The sequence below is a fragment of the Xenopus laevis genome, chromosome 4S (assembly GCF_017654675.1).
Source record: "Xenopus laevis strain J_2021 chromosome 4S, Xenopus_laevis_v10.1, whole genome shotgun sequence".
In the NCBI taxonomy this organism is placed as follows: domain Eukaryota; kingdom Metazoa; phylum Chordata; class Amphibia; order Anura; family Pipidae; genus Xenopus; species Xenopus laevis.
In genome coordinates, this window is record NC_054378.1 from 82,244,321 (window position 1) to 82,269,066 (window position 24,746).

The following is a 24,746-nucleotide window of genomic DNA, read 5'->3' on the forward strand; positions in this document are numbered from 1 at the left end:
TTGAGCTTGTAAACTCACAAAATCAAGTTTTTTTTCGCAATTGTATTCAATTGAGGTTTATATATTTGGATATTTTTTGGATATTTTTATAAATAAGCAAACATTTGAGGTTTTTTCAATTGTGAGTTTATTCGAATTTGAAAAAACCTCTCCTGTATGAACCAGTTCCTGTTTTACCAACTCCAGTTAAGTGCCTATGAACGTATTTAGTTCTGTTACTCTGCATCTGTGCTTATTTCTGTTTGCAACTCAGGCTCTGAGTTCCAGTGAGAGGCATAGGGGAGACTATTACACATCAGACCTGCCTAAGAACTCTAATAGTTATAGAAGTCTCTACCTGAAGTTGTCAGTTGTACTGGCAGATACAGCAGGTAGCTTTAAGAACGAATAAGAAAATAAAAGGCTACGAAAATTAATTGGTATAAAGTTGATCCAGGGACCAGTCAAATTGCCCTCTTAGGGTAAGGAAGGAATTAATTTCCCCCCTCTGAAGAAAATTGGAGAGGCTTTATATGGGTATTTCTTTGACTGATATGTGTCCTCCCCCCCCAAAAAAAAAAAAATATAGTGTTTGCTTGAATGCTGGCCATCTTCCACCACTAAAGGTATAACCATGACTATGGAAAAAAACACTCCTTTAACTACTGTCATTGCTATGGCAGTAAACACCAGACACATTATCTTCATGACAAGCATGCCCCGCATAGAAATATCTGAATCAGTGTCAGCTGCAGAAGGATCAATAATAACATGACTTATAGTAATGACTGAAAGCACAAATAAAGCAGCACAGTCAGTGGCTCTTCTAAGATCTCTGACATCTTTATGACATAAATATCCTTAGTCATCTGTATTATTAAGATTTAGAAATTGTTTTCGGCAATTAGAATTCATATAAGATTATTTACATAAGTGCATGAGAATTATCTTATAATATAAGTAGAAAAGTGACTTTAAAAGGAACAGTAACACCAACAAATGTAAGTGTTTTAAAATATTATGTACTGTTGCCCTGCACTGGTAAAACTGCTTTGTTTGCTTCAGAAATACTTCTATAGTTCATATAAACAAGCTGCAGGGGATAAATGGCGGAAATTGAAAAACGGCTAGATGGCACAGGATAACTAATGGATAACAGATAACACCATTAGACAGACAGCTTATTTGCTATCTGCTGTGTAACCTGAGCCTTTTTTCCTTTGAATGGCTGCCCCCATTGCTACACAGCAGATTATTTATATAAACAATAGTAGTGTTTCTGAAGCAAACATACCCGTTTTACCAGTGCAGGGCAACACTGCATTATATTTTCATTACTTTAAAACACTTTTATTTTTTGACGTTTTGACGCAACTTTAAAAGTTGCCAACTCTCTAGTTACTTAATTTGAAAAGTAATAATACATTTAACATTTTTAAGTTGCTGAAACAAAAACTGAAATAGGAATTTGGTACTCTCTTTGATATTGGATATAAAGACAAATAGAACATTGAATTAAAGATCTCTTGAAAATTTGTGTATGGGGACCTCCAATAGGTCCACCCAACCAATATTTGGCCAAAAAATGGGCCAGATGTTGATCAGGCAGGTTTTATTTTCACATTGAATTGAGGACTGCATTGGATAGTTGATTGGTCCTCACTCAAGTGACTCATATTTTGAGCATATTCTGTTGCAATCTGATCATTTGGCCCTAGGGCCAATGATCAGATTAAAGCCTTATATCGTCCACATTATGTGGGTATATCAGAGAAAGATTTGCTTGTTTGGAGACTTTGCCAAATGAGCAAATCTTATAGTGTATGATCACCTTTAGCTTAATGTGAAGAGAGAATAAATATTTTGCATGCAGATTTCTGTGTCCCTTTCCATTCCCCTACTCTACATTGGGTCCTATCAGCAATCTCTGTATAGACCTAATGTGCAGAGTTTTCCTAAAGTACATATAAGTGGTCCATATCAGAGCCAATATAAAGTGATATAAATATGATATGAACATGTGAAGGCTTATTTACTAAAAGGTTGGATTTTGAAACCTCGAGCACACTCACAAACACTAAAACCACAATTGTCATTGAATTTATTAAAAGATCTGAACATAAAAAGTATGAATCAAAAAAGTGCTGAACAATGCAGTAAAAAATACAAAAAAATACAAAAACCTCTAAAGATCGGAATTGATTTAAAGTCGTCCAATAAGATCAGCACAGCTCCCATTGACATCTTTAGCACCTTGACAACTTTCACTTGGTAAAGTTTTGCCTTAGAGGTTTTCATGGTTTTTACACTTAATAAATCTCAAATTTGTAAAAAAAATATAGGAAAACCACAAATTTTTCGAGATCCGTTAGTTAATGGGCCCCTTGGTATATCAGCACAGGGGTGGCAGAATTGAGAAATGTGGTGTGGATTCCTAGTTTATAGCTTCCTTAGTTTTAGATGCTGCTTGTTCCCTTCTGTTACCTATAACTTTAGCAAGGGTTATGAGCTTCACATTGTGAGAGGAGTGAGGAAGTGTTTCATTGGGGTTGTACACAAACCCAATGTTTTAGCTTGATCCCTTCCGCAGATGATTCATTTCCTTGATACATTAAGAATGCTGCAACATCTTATTCAGGTTTGAATACCCGACATGTTAGTACACGTTGGAACGGGTACCAGATCAGCTAATTAGTAGAAGATCCTGGCCAGATGGCACTAATAGGGGAAGGAGAGATAAACTAGACTAATGATAAGCAGCTCAGATACAGATGAAGCCACTTGGATTTGTGAGTTAAATGCGTCATGACTCAGGGGTAATTGAAGAAACTGTGTTATCTTAAGTCATCTTAACTCATTTAATGCATTTAACCTTTTCATTAGCATACCAAAGCACCATTGTTCACAATGGTGAATGCTTTAATTAGATGGGTTGCTGTGACACAGTTTTCTGTGTTAAATGAGATAAATGGGATATCTGTGTTTAGTTATTCTGTGTCAAACAGACAAACCAAAGTGGCTGCATCTGTATGTGTTGTTGTGCTGGTTGACCACTGTGCCCGCTCTGGCTGCACTCAATCTCTCCTTATTTTTTCAATATATCCAAACTCACATGCTTCCCAAAACTGTACAGATTACATATTTTAAGTACAATATAATTACAATTAAGATTAAGTTATTGTCCTACTACAAATACTAACATCTGTTTATAGTCTTTGAGTGGTGGCGGTCCTGGATACAACTGTAAAAACACCATAGGCTGAGCAATATTAGTTTAAATACTCTTTCCCCCAAGTTATGGTCCCAAGATTCAGGGTCCCTCAATAGTTATTTTCTAATTCTCTCATCTTCTCTCCTCTTCTCTATGCACCACACCCTTGTGCTTATATGTCCAGTTAGAGTTCATACAGTATGTATTATGGAGACACAAAATATGTCAACTTAAAATGTGCTAAATAAAGAGATTAGTTGAGTGCTATAAATGCAAGTTTGAATGTAAATATATTGCAAAGAAAACTATGTACTGTATATGTGTGTATATGAGCATTAACATTTTATAAAAGCACATTTCTGTTTTCTTAAATTGTAAATTGTTTTTGAAATCCTGTTAGTTTGAATGGAGCTATGATCTGTCACACTACATACATTAATTAGCAAAGCATTGTACAGTACTAAAATGTTACTATTCCAAGCTAGCATTGTCTTGCAGCAACATTGTAAAATGCTTGATGTAAAATGTAAGCATGCATATTCAGCCAATAATTTTTGTAATAGATACAGCATTTTTGTAAGACACATTTGAAAGTCAGTTAACCGTTGATTACAATTAATTCAGCACAGGATGGATTTTAGTGATGTTCTTGTGCATGGAGGTGTTCACCCTATTAAAGGTAAGAACTCAAGTAATTAATCCATCAGTCTCATTTGTTAAATAGAATTATGTTTGTGCTCGACAAAACATTTCATTCATATGTAAATACAATTATTCTTCTCAATAAATGAAATCTAAAGACTAGACTGTCCATGTCGTTAGAAACAATAAGAACATGGATTCACAGTACGTAGCTCAGTTGCAAACTGCTGAAGTACTCCAATGTTAATTGGTCCTTCTTCTGTTGCATATAAATGACATCCTCCAGCACAGAGGTCTGACGTTGGACATACCATTCCGCATGTCAAGCCAAGTGGGTTATCAGAGAAAAGGGCTTTGGCAGCTCCATAGTAATTCTAAGTAGAAAATGTACATTTAATATTCCGTTAATAAAAATACAGGATTATGATACAGAGCTGCGAGCAATCATTTTTTACAGTTTATACAGAGCTTTATTTTTGTACAAGGTGAATGTGTGTAAACCATGAACTGATTGCTAGAAAACAGAAGGGTTTGCATGAACATGACATTTGTATATATATTGAATATCATCAATTTTGTCTCTGGCTGTTTGAGTAGCTATCGTCTGCTGTTCTACTAACTTTGGTAGAGTGAGCACATCTCAGAATAGAGGTGTACAGTAAAGCTTATTTTATAATACGGTCTTTTACGTATTAAAATTTCAGTGTGATAATATTTGCCATCTAAATCATGAACTCCATAACTTGCATGCTATATACCAATGTGGATACAAACTACTGTCCTGCTTGGTAAAACTCATGCATTTTACAGTACAGGTTTTTTCCAGAAGCCGGTTATTCCAAAACTCTGAAACATTTGTTTGTTTCTCATCTTGTACTTGATGTTAATTGAGCAAACATAAATCCATTGGAGGCCATTTATGAAGTTCACGCAGAGCATATTTATTCTCAAATCATTATACTGCCTGTTTTTGCCTGAACGCTGTAATATTGCACTACTGTGCCCATGTTTCAGTTGGTTGCGAATCTGCAAAAGGCTCGCAAAAGAGACAGGTGTTTGCATAAGTGCACCCACTTTGCAAGGTCATTGTGAAAATAGTGATGACAGTAATTCAAATTTGCGATTTGCAAAAACGGTTTTGTAAATATTTTCTCCGCTACCAAAGTCCTTGTGTAACTCAAACCCAGAGTGTGCGCATAAATATTTTCAAATTGCTTTTGTCATGTTTAAAGAACCACTTAATTAACCACAAACTAAACTACTAAAAAGAAAATAATTTTGTTAACCACAATAACTGGGATTCCCGCAGGAAATTCATACCAAGTCATCCAGTGACCATTGTCTCTGCTTTCACTTGCACTTATCACTGCCCTGTTCTACAAACACTTTATGAAGAGCAGTGCAGAGATTAAGAACTTTTGTTCCCATTCAAACAACTTTTTGTTTTAAAATAAAATCATCCTATGCAGCTACAAAAGTCCCTTGCAAAAATAAAAAGCATGAAAGCACAAAAGTAATACTAAAGTAAAAACAATCTATAATTTACCGTTTACGTGACTGAATTTAATATTTTAAAATATTGCTGCAGATAGCAATAGGAACCTGTAACATGAACAATATATTACAGAATAAAGTAAAATTTCAAAGAAAGTATGGCACTATAGTGGCAGTATATGAACTGATAATCATCTCATCAACAAAGATGTTACAGCTCACTGGTGTCATTGGCTCATTAGTGCTAATTTTCAGATAATATCTCCTCTGTACACATCAGATATTGCATGCCTCAACTTGTTGGATAATGAATCATACAGAAGATTAGGAGCAAGGAGCAAAATGTAAGGAATAATGCACCCTAATTAAGCCACCTGTAGCTTCAGACATTTTGCATTAAAACATTTTGAATGTAGACTGGTTAGTTAAAAATGTAATTACTATGGAATAAAACAGAATATACAGTGTATATATACTAGGGAAGCACCGAATCCACTATTTTGTATTCGGCCGAACCCCCGAATCCTTCACGAAAGATTCGGCCGAATACCGAATTCCTTGTTTTGTGCCAAAAAGTCACTCAATTTCCCTCCCCGCCCCTTATTTGCATATGCAAATTAGGATTAGGATTCGGTTCGGCCAGGCAGAAGGATTCGCCTGAATCTGAATCCTGCTGAAAAAGGCCGAATCCTGGCCGAATCCCGAACCAAATCCTGGATTCAGTGCATCCCTAATATATACTGTATATGCACACACATGTTTCCTGCAGGATCCCCAGAACGTTGATGGCATTAATCAATTGCCCAAGCATTCAACATTCAGAAGGATTTTTCCAATGGATTTGAGCAATACACAATACAATCCACTTTCCTGGAAACACGAACGCTCTACTTAGTGATGCTAACATTAAATAGATTCAGAACAAATTGAATTTGATCTCAATCGATTCTTTCTGAGCTGATATTTGTGGTAACAAATCCCAACGACTGTGGTATTACACAATATGGTAACCAGTGCTTAACCCCCGAAATAGTATCTTCACATTATATTTTCTGATTTAAAGGGGTGGTTCACCTTTAATGTAACTTTTATTATGTTATAGAATGGCCAATTCTAAGCAACTTTGCAATTGGTTTTCATTATTATTTTTTTATAGTTTTATATTTATTTGCCTTTTTATTCTGACTCTTTACAGCTTTTAAATGGGTGTCGCTGGCCCCATCTAGTAAGCAAATGTTCTGTAAGGCTACAAATGTATTGTTATTGCTGATTTTTATTTCTTATCTTTCTATTCAGGCCCACTCCTATTCATATTCCAGTCTCTTATTCAAATCAATGCATGGTTGCTAGGGTAATTTGGACCCTAGCTACCAGAATGCTTAAACTGCAAATTGAAGAGCTGCTGAATAAAAAGCTAGATAATTCAAAAACCTTAAATAATAAAAAAAAATGAAGACCAAATGCAAATTGTCTCAGAATATCACTCTCTACATAGTAAAAGGTGAACAACCCCCTTTAATAGTATTCTAAACATCACTTAAAGGAATACTTCTTGACCTAGCATTCCATAACCCTGTACATATAACGCATACACACACTCATTCTCCAAGATACCTAGCACCTGACAGACTAGAGATAAGATTAAAAAATTTGTTTACAATCAAATTATATCACTTCAAATATTACTTATCTGGGAAGCACACGGCATACAGATTGATTTACAAATCTTTGCAACTAACCATTTATGAAAAAATTGTTAATTTAAAGTTCTATAGATAGGTTTCTGCATATACAAATCTGTTGGTAATCCAAGGAAAGAATTTATGACAATGAACGGTGAAATCAAATTGTAATAGGCACGGACTCCATCCATTCAGAGTCAGTTGACGAAATTTGACCTTGTAAAAACAAACATGTCCTCATGTCAAATTTGTTTGCTTGCTAAATAGCTAGTTTTTGATTTTGATAAGATTATATATAATTATTCATGGATTTTTTTCAGGTATCTTTAGGTATTTTACAGGTCACAAATGTTAAAGTGGACCTGTCATCTATGCATAAAAAGTTATTTGCAAATTAAACATGGAACCCAAATAGTTTTTTTCATGTACTGGTAAGCATCCATACCTGTTATAAAGGCATTTAAATATCTGAGCTGTCAACCAGATATTACCTGACCTGCCTCCATGCCTAAGGTGGGGCAGTCAATTCCTTTCACTTTCCATTCAGCACTTCCTAGATGTCTTTTGTCCCCCCACATTTCCTCTTCCTCCTCACACTCTATAATTGTGTAGGACAATGTGTATGGGTATTAGGTCTTCCAGTCGGGTGCATACACAAGATTTTAGGGGCGATACACAACTTAATAACAGTGTACACAAAATGGCTCATGCCTGTGTGCTGTGATTGTGTAATTCCAAGACTGAAGCAAACAAAATTTAAATAATAAATGCAGTGTAAGTAAGCTTAATTTTGCTCAACTAACATGATAAAAAAATAACTTGGAATTTTTTTTTAGGGTGACAGGTCCCCTTTAAGAATTTGAAGCAAAGATTCAATGGTTCTTTTGTGACATATAATAAAGCTAACAGGACTTCTGTTGTCCATTACTAAACAAACATTTGTGTTGGTCTGTCCAGGTTTGTGCATATACTGTATACTGTCGGATTTATGCTCCTATAGTCCTCCAGGGATATAAGATTCTCAGCCACGATGAGTAACTCCCTCTTGGATTTGAATAAATACTTACTCAAATCGAGCCTGGCCCCGAAGTTCCCCCTGGGCCTGACTTGAACCAAACAGATTCTCTCAGGAAATTAACCAGACAGCTTTATTTGAGGTATACATTAATACAGAGTATTACAATACAGAGTATTAAATAATAGCTCACACATCCTGAAAGCTCGTGAGGACGTTGGGGGACAATAAGCAATACAACAGATGACTATTTAACCATTTCTTTTTCCATGGGGCTGATCCAGAGGCATCCAATCATCATTCTTGTTTTAGCATAACTGTGTCACTATTTCCATCTTAGGGACAGACTCGCAGTCTCAGTACAATAGCCAAATAAGGTGCAACTACTGTGTCAGCAGAGTGTCCAGAATGGTATCTATGCTGTAATTTCTGAGACGATGTGTCTTGCTTGGCCTTGCACTATACTTGTGACATGAGACAACAGATGTATTCCTTGTTCTGTGCAAACATTCTACATTCTAATAACAGAATGGCCTTTAACCTTGAGCTTCTTCTACAACAGAGCAATTCTGTAACTAGTGTTGTGTTCTATTATCTTTGTTCTTTGATAATAACCACTTATGGCTTAAATCTTAAACTCTGATATCTATATATATATATATATATATCTATATCTATATATATATATCTATATATATATCTATATATCTATATATATATATATCTATATATATATATATATATATATCTATATATATATATATATATATATATATATATATATCTATATCTATCTATCTATCTATCTATCTATCTATATATATATTATATCAAGTTATTGAGTTCTCTGCGCTGGTGAATATTTATACCATAATAGTTCTTATTTGCGTAGCTACTCTTACCTTGTTTAATTTATGGGGCATGCAACAATTATAGCCATCAAATTGGCATCTGTTAGATCCTGTTCTGGAAAATCTGGAAAACCAGAAGCAGTAGAATCCATAGTCTCCAGATGTCTGATTTCTGTCCAGGCAACTTTCTAATGATTTACTACATAAAATTAATGGGAAAAGACATGGGAGTATAATATTATAATAACAGCATTCTTCTTACTTTTTAAACAATCTGGTGGACTTTTTTCATACCTGACTGATCAAGACAGCACTCTGCTACCATTAAAAGTGCATTTATTCGAGAACAATACAAATAAATCTATATCTATATAATAATCTGTAAAAATGCAGTTATTTTCATTTTGAACACAGAGCAAATGTGCATGCCTATTCTGTGTCTGTTTACAAGAATTCAAAATATGTGTTAAATGGTAATGGTAGTGGAACATTTGAATAGTAGTGGTAGGATGCAAGCTATAGTGAGAATAGACTTGTGATTGTCTGAATCACTATTTTATTGCACTGTATCCTTATTGGTTAATAACGTACCCATGTACACCTTAAAGAACATATTGGGGCTACTTGCAGGAATATTAATAGTAACAGTTGTTGCAGACATTATAAAGTAGAAATAATAATTTTCCTATGCCTCAAATAACTATAAGACTTCCCAAAGTTGATCTCAGCAAGTTGTTTTCTCCATTTATTCTCTCTATTCCTGTATTTTAAATAAGGACCTACTCATCCCATAAAAAGAAAAATTGTATTATATCTCAGCTAACACTATCGATGATTAAAACATCATTGTTAGTGTCTTATTCATGGATTTCATTCTTAATAAAGACAGGAAAATCACTTCTTACCTGACAAGTGGCACCATTGTGTTAACATTTTCCCATTTTATATTTCATAGTCAGTACATTAAACATCAAACCAAAAGCAAGCTTTGAATCACTCACACTAATAAAGCCTAATGTGTTCTGTGCAATAACATCTCAGTTCAGCAGCTGGACATCAAAAGATAAAATGCTTTAAAAATAATTTTGGTATGTCTGAAAAGCAGGAGAGTTTGTGATTGTATGAAATTTTGGATGCATTTTCACATAATCCAGGGCAATTGTTTATAATTTTCATGCTCTTGAGTTATTGATGGCATTAAATCATGTTCACATTTTACAGAAATCCTTTAATGAATGCTTATTTGCAACATTTTAATCTTTATATAATTGATAAAATCCCTGTGTAGGTACACTGTCAAGAGGGGGACAAATATCGTTATTGACAGCATTCTATGTGAACCTGTGTCCCACTTCCAGGTGCAGAAGTTATCTGTATTTCCTTCTTACCTCTGTTCTTTTAATATTTAACAAATATTTAACTTACTATAAAGCCAAATGGATTTTGCCAGCACATTGTTCACTGGCCATACTATTAATATCAATGGGAAAAGGAGCAAGGATACTATTGACTGTTAGGAATTCCCACTAAGTATAAACATAGGCTTAACCTATCACTGTTCAGTATTTATGCTCAACAAAATGTCCTGCTGTATTGTGCTGCTTACAACTTGTGTCCATGTGTTCTTTCCTTGTTTAGATTTTTTGATGATTGAGGTTTAAAAGAACTGTATTTTCTTGCAAGCTCCCTTCTAGAGATAAGTGGGCCTTACAAGATTCAATTTGCTCCATAATGTTAGCCTTCGTTTATCTGTGCGAAAGACATCTGAATGAAAGCCAAACTGACAGTGCTTTATTTTTAAAGTAAAATAGAAGTTTTACAGAAAGCACATACCCACAAAAATGATTGATCACTCTTTGAAAGCAAGATCTAAAAGCAGCTCATTTGAAAAATAAGTATTTAATTTGCCAACCAACAGTATGTATTCTGTTTCACAGATGAACTTGGAGACTTAAGAAGCTGCCAGCAAATACTTAGGGTGAGATCAAACACCTCCAACAGTGAATATCACCTGTTTTCTTAGAGTGACTAGGATACCACATTAATGAGCAGACAGCTTTTTTACCCTTGATGCTATTAAATGCTAAAGAACTGGAAAGACATCAAGAGGTAATTTGTGCTCTTATGGAAGAAATTTCATGTCTCTGTCACTGTCTGCAATTTGAAAATACATTTCTGGAATATCTGGCCAAAACAGTCTCAGACTGTTCTGAAATGTTACGTATTAAATAAGATGATATATTGACAATATTAACAAATAACCATTTCCCACCACAATATCTGTTTTTGCTTAAAAAAAACCATAATAATAAGAATAATAATAATAACAATAATAACCTAAATTTCACTATTTCCATTCCCTGAAGGGTGATCATCATTGACAAGGTATAATTTCAATATCTGTACCTTATTGCTTACACTACTGTATAAAGCACAACAAATCGGAAATTAAAAGCTTTCTTGAATAATGAAAATACACATCTTCCAAATTTTCAGAAATAAAAGCATTTTCCCCCAGCTGAATCTTTTCAATCAAAACATTTCATTTACAGTGGAACACATTTTGTGATCTGTCAATATGTTTATATTACTTTATCAGTGCTCCACTGCTTGCAAATGAATTTTAATTTTTAAAGTTAGAAGTAACTTGTGAGAAGTGCTTCCCTCCTCTTCAGCGCCACTCACAAGATGGTGGCGCCCGTGGAATTGCGTGTCACTGTGACGTCATTATTCAGGCGCATGACATCAGCACACCAATGTGCAGTGTTAGGGTGCCTGGAATTTTAACACTTAAGGGTAGGACTACACAGACGTTTTCAGAACGATCCGACATGCTGCGACAAAACGCCTGCGTCAACTCGCATGCGACAAAATAAGGTGAGAGATAGAAATGTCGGATGAAGTCAGCAAAAAAGTCTGTGTAGTCCTACCCTTAAGTGCCAGCAGAATTTGACATTTTGGTTACATAAAATGCCAGACGTTTTTGAAAATGTTGTGCTCTCTCACTTTTTCTGAGGGAAACCTTTATATTTGGGAGAACCTGAGCTTTCATGTATTTCCACCTCTGCAAAAAGATTTACAGAGCTAAATACCAAAAATAAATGAAAAATTCCTATTTTTAATAATATAAAGATTTATATCAGAAAAATATTTAATTTTACACATGAAAATCCAACTGATTTGCAAAGCTTCTCAACATGCCAATACCAGATATGTATAGTTTTAGGGAGATTTAGGACTTCTGTACAGCAAAAACTTTGTCTAGGCTGGTGAACGAGTAAGAACTGAGCTCCTCCATTCCAAAACCCTTAAATGCTGCAGAATGCAGAATCTGCTTTCTGTGGCATTTCAAATTACTTTGCCACAGAAAACAGATTCTACGTTTTGTATATGTATATATGATTTATAGTAAATCCAACCTTAAGTGCCCCTGTTGTACTTATATTGCTGGGGAAACATTCTATAGCAAGCACAAATATGGTGACCCAGCAAACATCCTTATTAATGAACAAATGGTCAGCACAACAAACATGCTTTATTCTTCAGGAAACAGCTCCAACACTCATCCAAAGTGTGAGTACCTCACAAGCACGTTATTCAAATCAGCATCCATCCACAGGATGCTGCTGTCACAGTCTATCTGATGCCTCCAAGCTCTAAACCCTCCAGGGTTGAGCTCAGCAGGCTTGGGGCCCCGTACCCCAGGCCCTCCAGATTCTTTCAAAACTCCTTAGGCCCCTTACATCTTTGCTGCAGTTACTTTTCACTCCTGTTAAAATGAAATTGAAACAAGCACTGAGCACATGGTAGCCCAGCTTTTTATACTTCTTGAACAATAGTGACACCTTCTGGCCAAATCTGGAATCTGCCAGGGCTCACTGTACATGGGACAAAGGACTCCCCCGCCCAGATCCAATTTAGGTCCAACATTTAGCTGGCTACATAGGGGGATTTCCAGCCATGTGGAAATTTTCAGACCATAGGGGAACCTAGCCCTATGGGTCCCTACAGAAATTTAGCTTTGCCTCAGACCCATGAGCGGATGCCAGGAATTTTGATCATCTCTTTGTTATCGGGAACCTAAAGGTTATGCACCAAAGGTTGCAGGATGTCCCAATGTTAAATTGATGCAAAACTGTCTCTACACAATATTAAGCTAAGTAGATTTATTTATTTCTACTATTATTTGTGTGCATGAAAGTTATTGCTCATTAGCAGTTTATCAGAAAGGCTTAATCATTGATCCTGTATTTTTTATTAAATATTTCTCTTTATACTAACTAATACAATTATTATCAATAATAAAGGTTCACTCCTTTATTACATTGATCTCAGGGGTGTAACAACAGAGGAAGCAGACCCTGCGGTTGCAGGGGAGACCGGGAGGAATAGGAGGCCCCATGAGGCCCAAATAAAAGCAATTTCAACATATATTGGTAAAACAGGACAACCTCTGGATATGTTGGGGCCCTAAAATGAATTTGTTGTGGGGCCCAGTAACATCTAGTTATGCCACGGATTGAGCTGTTCTAGAACTATTAAATCTTTCTTGACTGGTGTGAGTAAATTAATCACTCTGCTTTACTTTTTTTTTAACAATATTTACTTTGCTTAAGTTACATAGTTAGTTACATAGTTAAATCAGGTTGAAAAAAGACAAAAGTCCATCAAGTCCAACCCCTCCAAATGAAAACCCAGCATCCATACACACACCCCTCCCTACCATCACACAAATTATATATACCCATACCTATACTAACTATAGACTTAAAATAGCCTTTGATATTCTGTCTGTCCAAAAAATCATCAAAGCCATTCTTAAAGGTATTAACTGAATCAGCCATCACAACATCACCTGGCAGTGCATAACACAACCTCACTGTCCTGACTGTGAAGAACCCCTACATTGCTTCAAATAAAAGTTATTTTTTCTAGTAGAAAACTATATTTGTAATCACTTTAGGCTTTGCTCTTTTCACCCCCACTCTTTTTAAACAACACATTTTACCCATTACCTACTGTATATAATACCTTTAAATCGATGTGAACAGCATGGAAGACAAATGTAGGTCTACATATTTCCTGGTGCCCTGAAATGACCTCTCTATCACCGATAGGCTTCACATTAGAATTCTCATCTCGGAGCTGCATGACTTTTGTCATGATTATCTGCTTTAGTGATGCACAAAAACATTCACTGTACAAGGTGTTAAAGGGTGACTTTTTCTGCAGCATCCCCATATCGAGTCCATTTGTCTAATAAAATATTCTTTTTTCCTCTACATCCTCCACAAATTGTTTTTTTTCTAAGCATCTAGAGGAGCTAGTCATCTTCATAGTCTGGATGCAGATCTACATGAATTTTAACAAATTTTTGAAAGATTCAGAATAAAATTGAGAGTGGTTTGAGACTATAAAAAGAGTGGTTTAGTCAGAGCATTAATACATCCTCACAGGCCTGACAATGAGATAATATTTCTCTAGTGTATCAACACAGTGCTCCTTACAGGAAATTTGGAAATTCAGACTCTGTACTTTTCAGGTGATAATTTCATTTCTTGGAACAGAGCATCAAGATAACTTAAGTATGAAGGATTAACTTGGGAAATGGTTGAACCTAATGCATATACAGTATGTATTTCTTCAACATACATTACTATATATATATATATATATATATATATATATATATATATATATATATATATATATATATATATATATATATATATATATATATATATATATATATATACATATACATACATATACACACACACACACTTCAATCCGCATGCAGTCATTCAAAATGAACAATACATTATGAAATTAAACCAATTAGAGGATTACTAACACAGTATGGTATTCATTGTAGACTGAATTAAATTAAAGATGTAACTGATTCTTTATGGACCAGTTATTTTAGCATGCAGCAGATGGGTGCACAAAATAAAACTTCCTGTAGAAAATTCATGCTAGGGAGTTTAAGTGATTTACAATTGTCCAACTAACTTTACAGAGGGCATTCAAATATTTAGAATATACTGTATGACATTTCATAAAAGGCACCTGTTGACTAAAATGTTATCCCCAACCAAAGATGAAGGCTAATAGAGCCCGCACTCTGGTTGGGGGCAACAGTAGTGTTTTTTTAAAAAAAAATGGCCCCCCTGCCAGCTATAGGACACTCCATGGATGGGGCACATGCATGCACAGAATGAGCGTGTGCTGCAATCTGGTCACTATACGCATGACGTCAGAAGATCAGTTGCGCAAGCACTTTGACTGACATTGCCACTCGCACTGGGAGCTCCCACCTGGTGCGAGTGACCTAGCACTTGTGGGGGCAATTTTTTATAATAAATAACTACTGTTACCCCCAACCAGAGTACAGGCTCTATTAGCCCCACTGGCCCCCACCACAACCCACAAACTTTATTACTCTTGGTTATTAGTTAATAAAATATAGAAAATGCATTAAAACACAAATATTAACAAAATATACCAAACATTTTATTTGTACCAAAATACTGTACCACAGGATGTAATAAAATTAGCCATTAGCCTTATTTATGTTAGAATATTTTTAACATTATATGAATGCAAAACCATAAATTAATTCCTTTATTGATGACCTCAATGACCATGGGCAACTGCCAGCCAGTCACTCTCCTGTTAATATATATTTGTTGAGCAAGTTAAAGCAAGGTAAATGTATTACTTGATTGCTTGCCATACCAGCCCAAATAGTTTACTGCTAGAGACCTGGATAGCACCAGGGGGGACGAGGTGGCCATAGGTGCCTGACCAAGAGTTCCAGGAGCCACAGCTAGAACATTCCATTCACCAGCAGACTTGACTTATGAAATCATAGCATTATCTTGCTACAAACTACAATTTACCCTGCCCATGTTGTAGACTAGGATGCTTACACAGACTTTCAAAAATATTTGATTCCATCCTCGATACCAAGCTTACCAGTTGCTTACCAGTCTCTTAATAATAGTGTAGATCAGCCTGCCCAACTGCTCTAGAGGCCCTCCCTCTGACCGAACATGCCCAGCTCAGAGTGTAATATCAACAACCATGCTGCTTCCTTAGCAGCCCAGCCACTCTGTAGAGACCTTCCCCAGCCACACGTCTAGCTCATAAGGGCCCCACTTAGAGGGCAAGCTCCACCAACCCCCTTGCCATGCTGCTTCTGTAGTAGCCCGTCCTCTGTGAAGAGACCTCCCTCCAGCCACACATGCCACAAAGACCAAGGAACTGCAGCCCACTATGAAGATAAATCAACTTTGCATCTTGGTGATTTTATTGGCTCACACTAAAAGTAGACAAAAAAGCATTTTGACCATGCCCATTTTGTGACCATGCCCCCTAATAACCAAGTTTATTTTACAACATTTGGTAGGTTATTAAAGTTTGAGCACATTTCTGTGTTTTTATGTATTACAATGTTGCTAATTAAAGTGAATTGCCCTTTAATTTGCAAGTCACAGTTTCCCCAAGAGATCTGATAATCTTAAATAGTTACAATTGTTTCTTTGCTTATCTTAAAAGGTTACAAAAGTGACCAAAGTGCACATGCCATGTATTCTGGGCACTCTGCCAAAAGACAATTCAGTTTTCAAAACGTTGTACCTTTTTTGTATTTGTTCAGTTCAGAAGATCAAAGAGAAAGTCAGGACATTTCACTAACTATCTGGGACTGTTGGCTGAGCTGTCAAAATAGGGACTGTCCCGTGAAACGGGACAGTTGGGAGGTATGCAATTAGAAGTCAAAATCTGACAGACTGCTGAATCAAGTAACAATATCTATGGAAATACTGTGCAATAGGCAGCCTTATGATGCAAAGCCCAGGAAAGTTACCTTTTCAGGCTTTGCACCTACTGTATTCCTGACTGAGCCCAATAGCTCTCTCTGTATACTCCAATTACAGCTCTCTGTATAATCAATTACAGTTGCAGCAGCTCAGTGGCACAGCCTTGATTTCTGTATACCGTATATACTCGAGTATAAGCCAAGTTTTTCAGCATCCAAAATGTGCTGAAAAAGTCTACCTCGAGTCAGCGGGCAGTAGCTGAGATTGCAGTCACTTTTAATCATTCCTATACCAACAGTTCGCTTGGGGAGAGACTGCAATATCACACAGCGCCCTCTGTTGGTTATATGAAAGAATAACAGTGCGCCCTCTGTTGGTTATATTAAAGAATAACAGTGACTGCAATATCACACAGCGCCATCTGTTGGTTATATGAAAGAATAACAGTGACTGCAATATCACACAGAACCCTCTGTTGGTTATATGAAAGAATAACAGTGACTGCAATATCACACAGCACCCTCTGTTGGTTATATGAAAGAATAACAGTGACTGCAATATCACACAGCGCCCTCTGTTGATTATACAAAAGATTAACAGTGATGGCAATATCACACAGCACCCTCTGCACATGGTAGTGGGACAGTGGGACAATGCACACAGTAATCCGTTTGGCAACTCTCTGTCACCATCAACTTTGCAAAGAAGTCCAGTTGATCGCTTGGGGGTCGCTTTGGCTGAATGTGCGCGGCTGGGAGACAGGGCTGTAGTTGTGTCTAGGCTTATACTCGAGGCAATAAGTATTCCCAGTTTTCATAGGTAATATTAGGGCTTGTTCACCTTTAAATTCATTTTTAGTATGATGTTGAGTGATATTCTGAGACATTTTGTAATTGGTTTTCATTTTTTATTATCTGTGGGTTTTGAGTTATTTAGCTTTTAATGCTGCTGGTCAGTCGGATCCCTTGTCATGCAGCCCCTGCATTTAAAGCTCCATGGCTTTCCTTATCAAATGTTGAAATGGAAAAATTGTATGTTTTTCTAAAAAAAAAAAATATATGCTCATTTTGAATTTGATGCCAGCAACGTGTTTTGCATTGTCACGCATTGTCTTCCTGAAATAAACAAGGTCTTCCCTTAAAAAGACATTGTCCAGATGGCAGCTTATGTTGCTCCAAAAACTGTATACAGTATATCATTCAGCATGATTAGAGCCTTCTTAAATGTTCAAGCTACCCATGTCATCTTTACTAATGCACCCCCATACCATCACCTAAACTGACTTTTGAGTTTTTCATATTTCTTGAGGGATTAGGGGGGCAAAGGAAGAAGAATGGGGGCAGATTAGAAGCAAACAATTCCATCTCAAATGTATACATTAAGGGAGAGTATAACTGGAGAAAAATCAACTAATATAAATAAAATATGTACAATGGTGATGAATGCCCTAGTGTGTTCAGTGATATTGAACATCACAGAAATGACATGTAGGTTTCAAATAAGTGATAACATTTTAAATCTCTTGAGAACAATATTGGGAAAAGTAAATTGTTCTAAAGGAGGTGTATCCTGGTGTGTAAAATATACAGTATAATACTACTTTAGGGTGTGTAATTCTGGCCAGAATCTCCAGGTACTGAAGTGAGTCAAAGGTCTTTTTTAGAGGCAATAAACTCCTTAATATGCCTTAAATTGTCCACCATATTATGCCATTCTACAAACGTTGATTTCCATTCACATCCTATATCTAGCAGATGTTATTAAGACATTGCATTTATAAATGTAGCAATGAACTGTGTTCACAGACAATGGACAGAATTGTGTTTGCTTTTAATGCATTGGTGTCTGATGATCTGAAGATCATGGTCACCCAACATTGTATTTCAGACCTGCCCCTTGCGTACAGTGATTTCTTCTTATTCTATGAAATGTTTATATTATGGGGCAGATTTATCAAGGGTCGAATTTAGAATTTGAAAAACTTCGAAATTTTAATTCAAAAAGACAAACTGAGATTGAATCAAAGTTTTTTTTTGGCTGAATAGGACCGTTTTTGATCCATTTCGAATTGTATGCATCTAAATAATAGCGCATTCAATCGAATTCGATTTAAAGTTTTCCAAAAAAAACTTTGATTTTTCAAAGTCCACTAATTGACTCCAAATGGGTTCTAGGAGGTCCCACATAGACTAAAACAGCAATTTGGCAGGTTTTAGTTAGTGAATGGTCGAATTTGAATTTTTAAAGAGACAGTACATGATACATTTTGAAATTCAAATTTTCTATTTTTCTTTCAAATTCGGAACGAATTTGGACTATCCCCTAGTCTAAGAACACAAACATTAGCTTGAAATTCGATTTTTTTTTTTTTTTTGTAACATTTTTTTTTGAAAATTTTCAAAAAAACCCCACTCAAGAACAGAAAGAAGAAAATGAGTGGGATTAGCAGTACATGAAAAACATATGAAAAGACATATGAAATACATACATGTTTATACATGGGGTACAAGAAAGTGGCTAATATAATGGGTAAATGGACCAAATTGGATAAGTAAACCAATCAGGAAAATCCACATAACAGGACTGGATTTATAGAGCAAGACTCCCTTGCCTGGTTTGGCTATCAGTAGGCACCTATTGACAATACAACTAGTTTACATTCCGCAGTTCCCATAGAGACCATATTTCCAGGACTTGTGCCGTAGTGTTCCGAATGTAAGCAATCCTAGATTCAAAGTTCCTATTAGATTCCACTCTAGTAATCACTTCAGCCAGGGTAGGTGGGTGAAACATCTTCCATTTCGCTGCAATCGCCTGACGAGCTGCCGTCAATATGTGCTTAACTAATTTTTGAACCTTCCTTCGTATGTTGGGAAGCCGCTTGCCGAGTAGAAAGGTAGAAATGTCTTTCATAACTGGTTGGCCTAATACCGTGTCCAAAAGCTTCATCACCTTATCCCAAAATTGCTGTAATAAAGGACATGACCAGAAAATATGTTGGAGCGAGCCTACTTCCCCACATCCTCTCCAGCAAACATCCGGATGATCTGGAAAGAATTTGTTTAGTTGTTGCGGGGTATGGTACCAGAACATCAATATCTTGTAGATATTCTCCCTTTGCTTAACACATGTTACCATACTTTTAGCATTCTGCCAGATAGAGAACTATTCTGCTTCAGTCAATGGATGAGGTAATATATTGTCCCATCTCAGCATATAAGAGTGGCAAGTCGGAGTTATCTGTAGCATTTTATATATCCTGGATATCAAACCCTTTTGTGGAAGGCCCGCTCTAGCCACTTTCTCAAATTCAGTCGGAGTGGTATGTTGTGCACTGGTACTATACGGGGCAACAAAATGTCTGATTTGGAAATATTCAAATAAATGCAGGCAAATGTGGGGAGCTCTACTGGTGAAATTCGAATTTTTTAAATTCTAATTTTCACTTCAACATTTGATAAATTTGCTCCTACGTGTTGTAGATGATGAATTTCCCACATGCTTTGCAATCTTACATTGAGGAATGTTATTCTTATACAGTATTATTGCAATTTGCCCATGTAGTGTTTCACAGCGGTGTATCACACCCCTTCTTTACTTCTAAGACACCCAGCCACTCTTTATTTATACCCAATCATGTTAATGACCTATTGCCAATTGGTCCAGCGTTCTACCAGAGTTTTTTCAGCTTTAATCTTTTTTTAACTATATTTATCTTTATTGATAAAAATGAAACAATACACATCAATAACAAGGCAGTAATGAACATCCACAAATACATTTTATCAAGTTGTAAAATCTAACTAGTATTAACATTTTGGTCACTGAAATGGATTGCAGTTTCAACATTTTATAAAGTATGTTGTCTTTGTTCTATATGCATTTAAATACAGAATTTAAATTATTTATAAATCATTGCATTCTTTTTTATTCACATTTTACACAGTTTTTTTTATTTTAAACAGTCTACTTTTTGGAATGGCCTTTTGCTTTTTTGGAAATAGGCTTCCAACACAGTAAAAGCTTATAAATGTCTTGATTTATTTCAATTTATTAAATTATATGTTGTCTTAAATTTTACAAAGTGACAGACAATATGTTCAGTCCTTTAGGACCATAGGCTCGAATTTTCATGGCAACACCATGAAAGCTGCTCAAAGCACACAGAGCATGCGAGTGGCGCAGACACTTTCCAGACCCCCCTGTGACAAGTTTGAAATCCTGGATCATTGCTTCTATTGAGAAGCTGAAAATTTAGGCTGGTGCAATAAGTGTGGAATATAAAATATGGCATTTTTAGCCATATTCATATCCTTTAATATATTCTTAATGGCAACAAATTGCACTGATCCAGCAATCTGCTGTGGTTTAATGTTCCCTCTAAGTTGTGTAGTAAGTTGTATACCAGAACAATGTATACTGTGAGCCATAAAGAATACAGACAGGATGAACAAAATGATCAAATGGTTGACAAAAATTTCTACTGTAGGACTTCAAACGTATTTATATAGGTGAGTAATTTTTTTTAACAATATTTCCAAACAAATTTGTTTCTGGGGGTGCTAGCCACAGGGCACACATGAAGCCCTGGAATTAATTTTCTTGAGAAGGTATGACTTTCAGGACTCCCTTTTGTTCCTTACACACACTTTATTTGCACCATGTGTCACACTCTAATGAGGTTTTTAGAGATGCAAGAATGTTCATACTTGAAATTGCTTTGCTTTTATAATGTCATGTGTGCTATGGTCATGTACAAGATTTAATCATGCTCACCAAGAAGTCCAATAAACGCATAAATAGCACAAAAAGTATTACAACACACTTTTGTGTTTTTGATATGTAAATTATGTAATTATATTACAAATAAAATATATGTATTAATAATGACTTAAATACAATCGTAATGTACCTTGTTTGCAATATTTGTGATAAATGCCTTGATATCCAGGTTTGTTGGGCAGCTCTTCTGGCAAGGAGCATCTGCACATTTTAGGCACCTGTAAAATAAAAGGCAGACAATGATTATGAACAAAACATTAATTTTTTCACAGAGAAATCAGTGACTAGGAGCTACATATCACTGACCACCATTACACTTAAATAAATTAGCAAAACATTATGGGAAACCATTATCAGTAACTGTAAACAGTCAGGGGCCAGTAATGTCTTTTGTCTTAAACTAATGAATACTATTACTGAAATGATGTAATGGTAATTATAGTAAAATAAATCCTTGACATCTTGTCAGAGAGATATTGATTGGTTGCATGAATACAGAACCCTTTAGAATTTGAAGGTTCCCTTACATAGCAGATCAGAAAAGAAATGTTTATCTCTTTGCATCATACACATTAGAAAATGGAAAGGGAGATAGGGAGAAAACAATGTTCTTACATCATATGCTATGAGAGATATTGATGGGTTGCTATTGCTGCAAAGCACCTTTAGAGATTACAAATACGTCAAGAGACAGGGACAGATCTCAATAGTTAATATATGGAAACATTGACTTGTGCTTAATAAATTTATTTGAAATTTTACAAATATGTCATGCAAGTGTAATCAGCCAGTGGTTGCTCATTAAGATACTGCCTAACTATCAATGAGGCAATTTTACAGAAAACTCGCATGTCCAAATGCATAAAGTCTTTTTTTTTTTTTGTTTTCAAAACACCAGACTGCTAAGGGTTTTTCTAATCATTATAAATGAAGGAATAATGTTGAAACACAAATTGTATTAATGATTGATTCACTGCACCATATAATATTGCTTTATTAAATATGGAGACATAAAGAAATATATACACACAGATACATTTTTCATTTAATTTAAAATATATCAAGGAATGTCACAAAGCTAACATTTTGAACAAAATAAAAAGCAACATAAAGACACAAAACTTTACTGAACTTTTTCTTGAAGGTTTCGCAGATGTTGTGGGGCAAATTTACTAAAGGGCGAAGTGACTTAATGCTGGCAAAAATTCGACAGCATGAAGTTATTTCGCAACTTCACAAATTTACTATCAGTCACCCTGGCGAAAATTCGCCAGCGATGCTGATAGCCTAGCGCAACTTCGCACCATAACGCTGGCGAAGTTGCACTGGCGAAGGGGGTGAAAATACGCAAATTTACTAACATTGATCTTTTTCTGAACATGACCTCCTTCGCCAGGTTAGAGCAGACGAAATGCAATAGAGTAGATAGGAGTTTTAAAAAAAAAAAGTAGAAAAATTTTCTAAGTCCCAAAATAGTTGAAATGTTTTTTGGATGATAGGCTGAAAAAGATAGACATTTTTTTTAGGGTGCCCACCTTCCCCCCTACATTTGTGGCACCTTAACTATACTGTTGGCACATGTGTAGGGCATTAGAACACCTAAATAAACTTTTGTTAAGTTTCCCTGCACTTCAAATTTGGCGCCGTATGCAAATTAGCCTTCGCTATCGCAACTTTGGAGCACTCATTGAACTTCGCTAGCCCAACTTTGGAAATGATCGGTAACTTGTGCGGAACTTCGGATCTTCCTGAATTTGCGATGTCCTGATGAATCTACACCTGGCGAAGTTCGGCGAAGACAACACTGGCGGATCTATGGAGGTAAGTAAATTTGTCCCTGTGTCTAGAACATTTAAATCATGGTCCTACTGAAATATGTTCTTTAAAATGCTTCTTGTATATTTTACAGGAACTATTCCTAAGCATGTATGAACATGGGACCTTTTTCTTTGCAAGTTGTTGCAGTGGGGATTCCTACGTATTCCTTTCCATTGAGGGGAATTGGTATTGCTGTGTTCCACATGTCTGGGCAATTATCAGTGAAAACATAGCAGCATATATTTTGGCTGATTATAGTGACCCATGGTGCTTTGCATTCATGTCAATTGGAAGCAACTTGCAGGATATAGCTAGTGTTTTGAATGCCATTACAATGATTGACAATGAAAATGTGCCATGAAATTCAGTTGATTTGTTTTTCTGTTATCTCACATTAATGCTGGTTTATGTGTAACCCTTTTGTTTGTAACCTTATTATACTTCACCCCATAGATCTGTTTAACTTCACCCACCAATGCCAGCCTCCATATTTTCATTTTCGTATATGCACTTTTTTTTATTGTAAATGAGGAGATTTTAAAAGAGCAGTCTTATGAACAACAATAAATAAAACCCATACCATACTCAAGATATACATAGAAAAGATTCTTGTCTAGGCACCTTCTTGTGTTACACAACCTATACTAAATCATATAGTTTCCATTTAACCTAAAGCATGACCTTATCAACTGATATGAGCATCTGCAACCCAAAGAAAGCCTGTTCCCTTTATCTCACAGGGGATGCTCATCTGCTTTATAATAACACTGACACAAAAATTGATATCCCTAGGTATTGAAAGTATTTGCCGATGATATATTCATGTCCCCCTTTACATCGAAGGTCAATTTGCTTTGAGGCAAATTCAGAGCACATAAGCTACATGATCTGGCTGTCTCACAGAACAACCTGTCATAAAAACAAATATTCTTTGAAGAGCCTCGGTGAATTTTGTATTCAAAAAACATTGTTGCTATGAACTAAGAATACATTAGTGATTGTTGCAGCTGAAAGCACAATCATGCTACCAGCTGTTCACGGCACCAGGCACTTGCATTTAAATTGATCATATTTACTTACTTGAGAAATCATATGAAACACAACAAAACATCTAGTAATACTACAAAATACCTGGCCTTATTAAACAGTTTATGGATAATATATTCTATATAGCCATGAAAAGTTTGATAGTAATTCATTTAATGCTGCAGGTGAAAAATATTTTTTTTTTTCTGGTGGTGTGTGCATTAAAATGCAAGATCTTCACAATAGCATTGACCTTTAAAATTACACCTACCTGACATTTACTCACTTTCATGCCAAAGAACTGAAACCTCATAAAGCAAATGTTCCTGCACAAACACTGAACTATAAGCTTTATAGATTTTCTAAACCACTCTCAATTTAGTAAAAAGAGTTATATGGAGCCTTTTTTTTTATCGCACAGAT

The 24,746-nt window shown here is 35.7% G+C and overlaps 1 pseudogene; it reads right to left on the reverse strand.

Annotated features, from left to right (window-relative positions):
- LOC108714999 overlaps window positions 1-24,746 on the reverse strand; it is a 366,710-nt pseudogene that overhangs the window by 299,820 nt on the left and 42,144 nt on the right.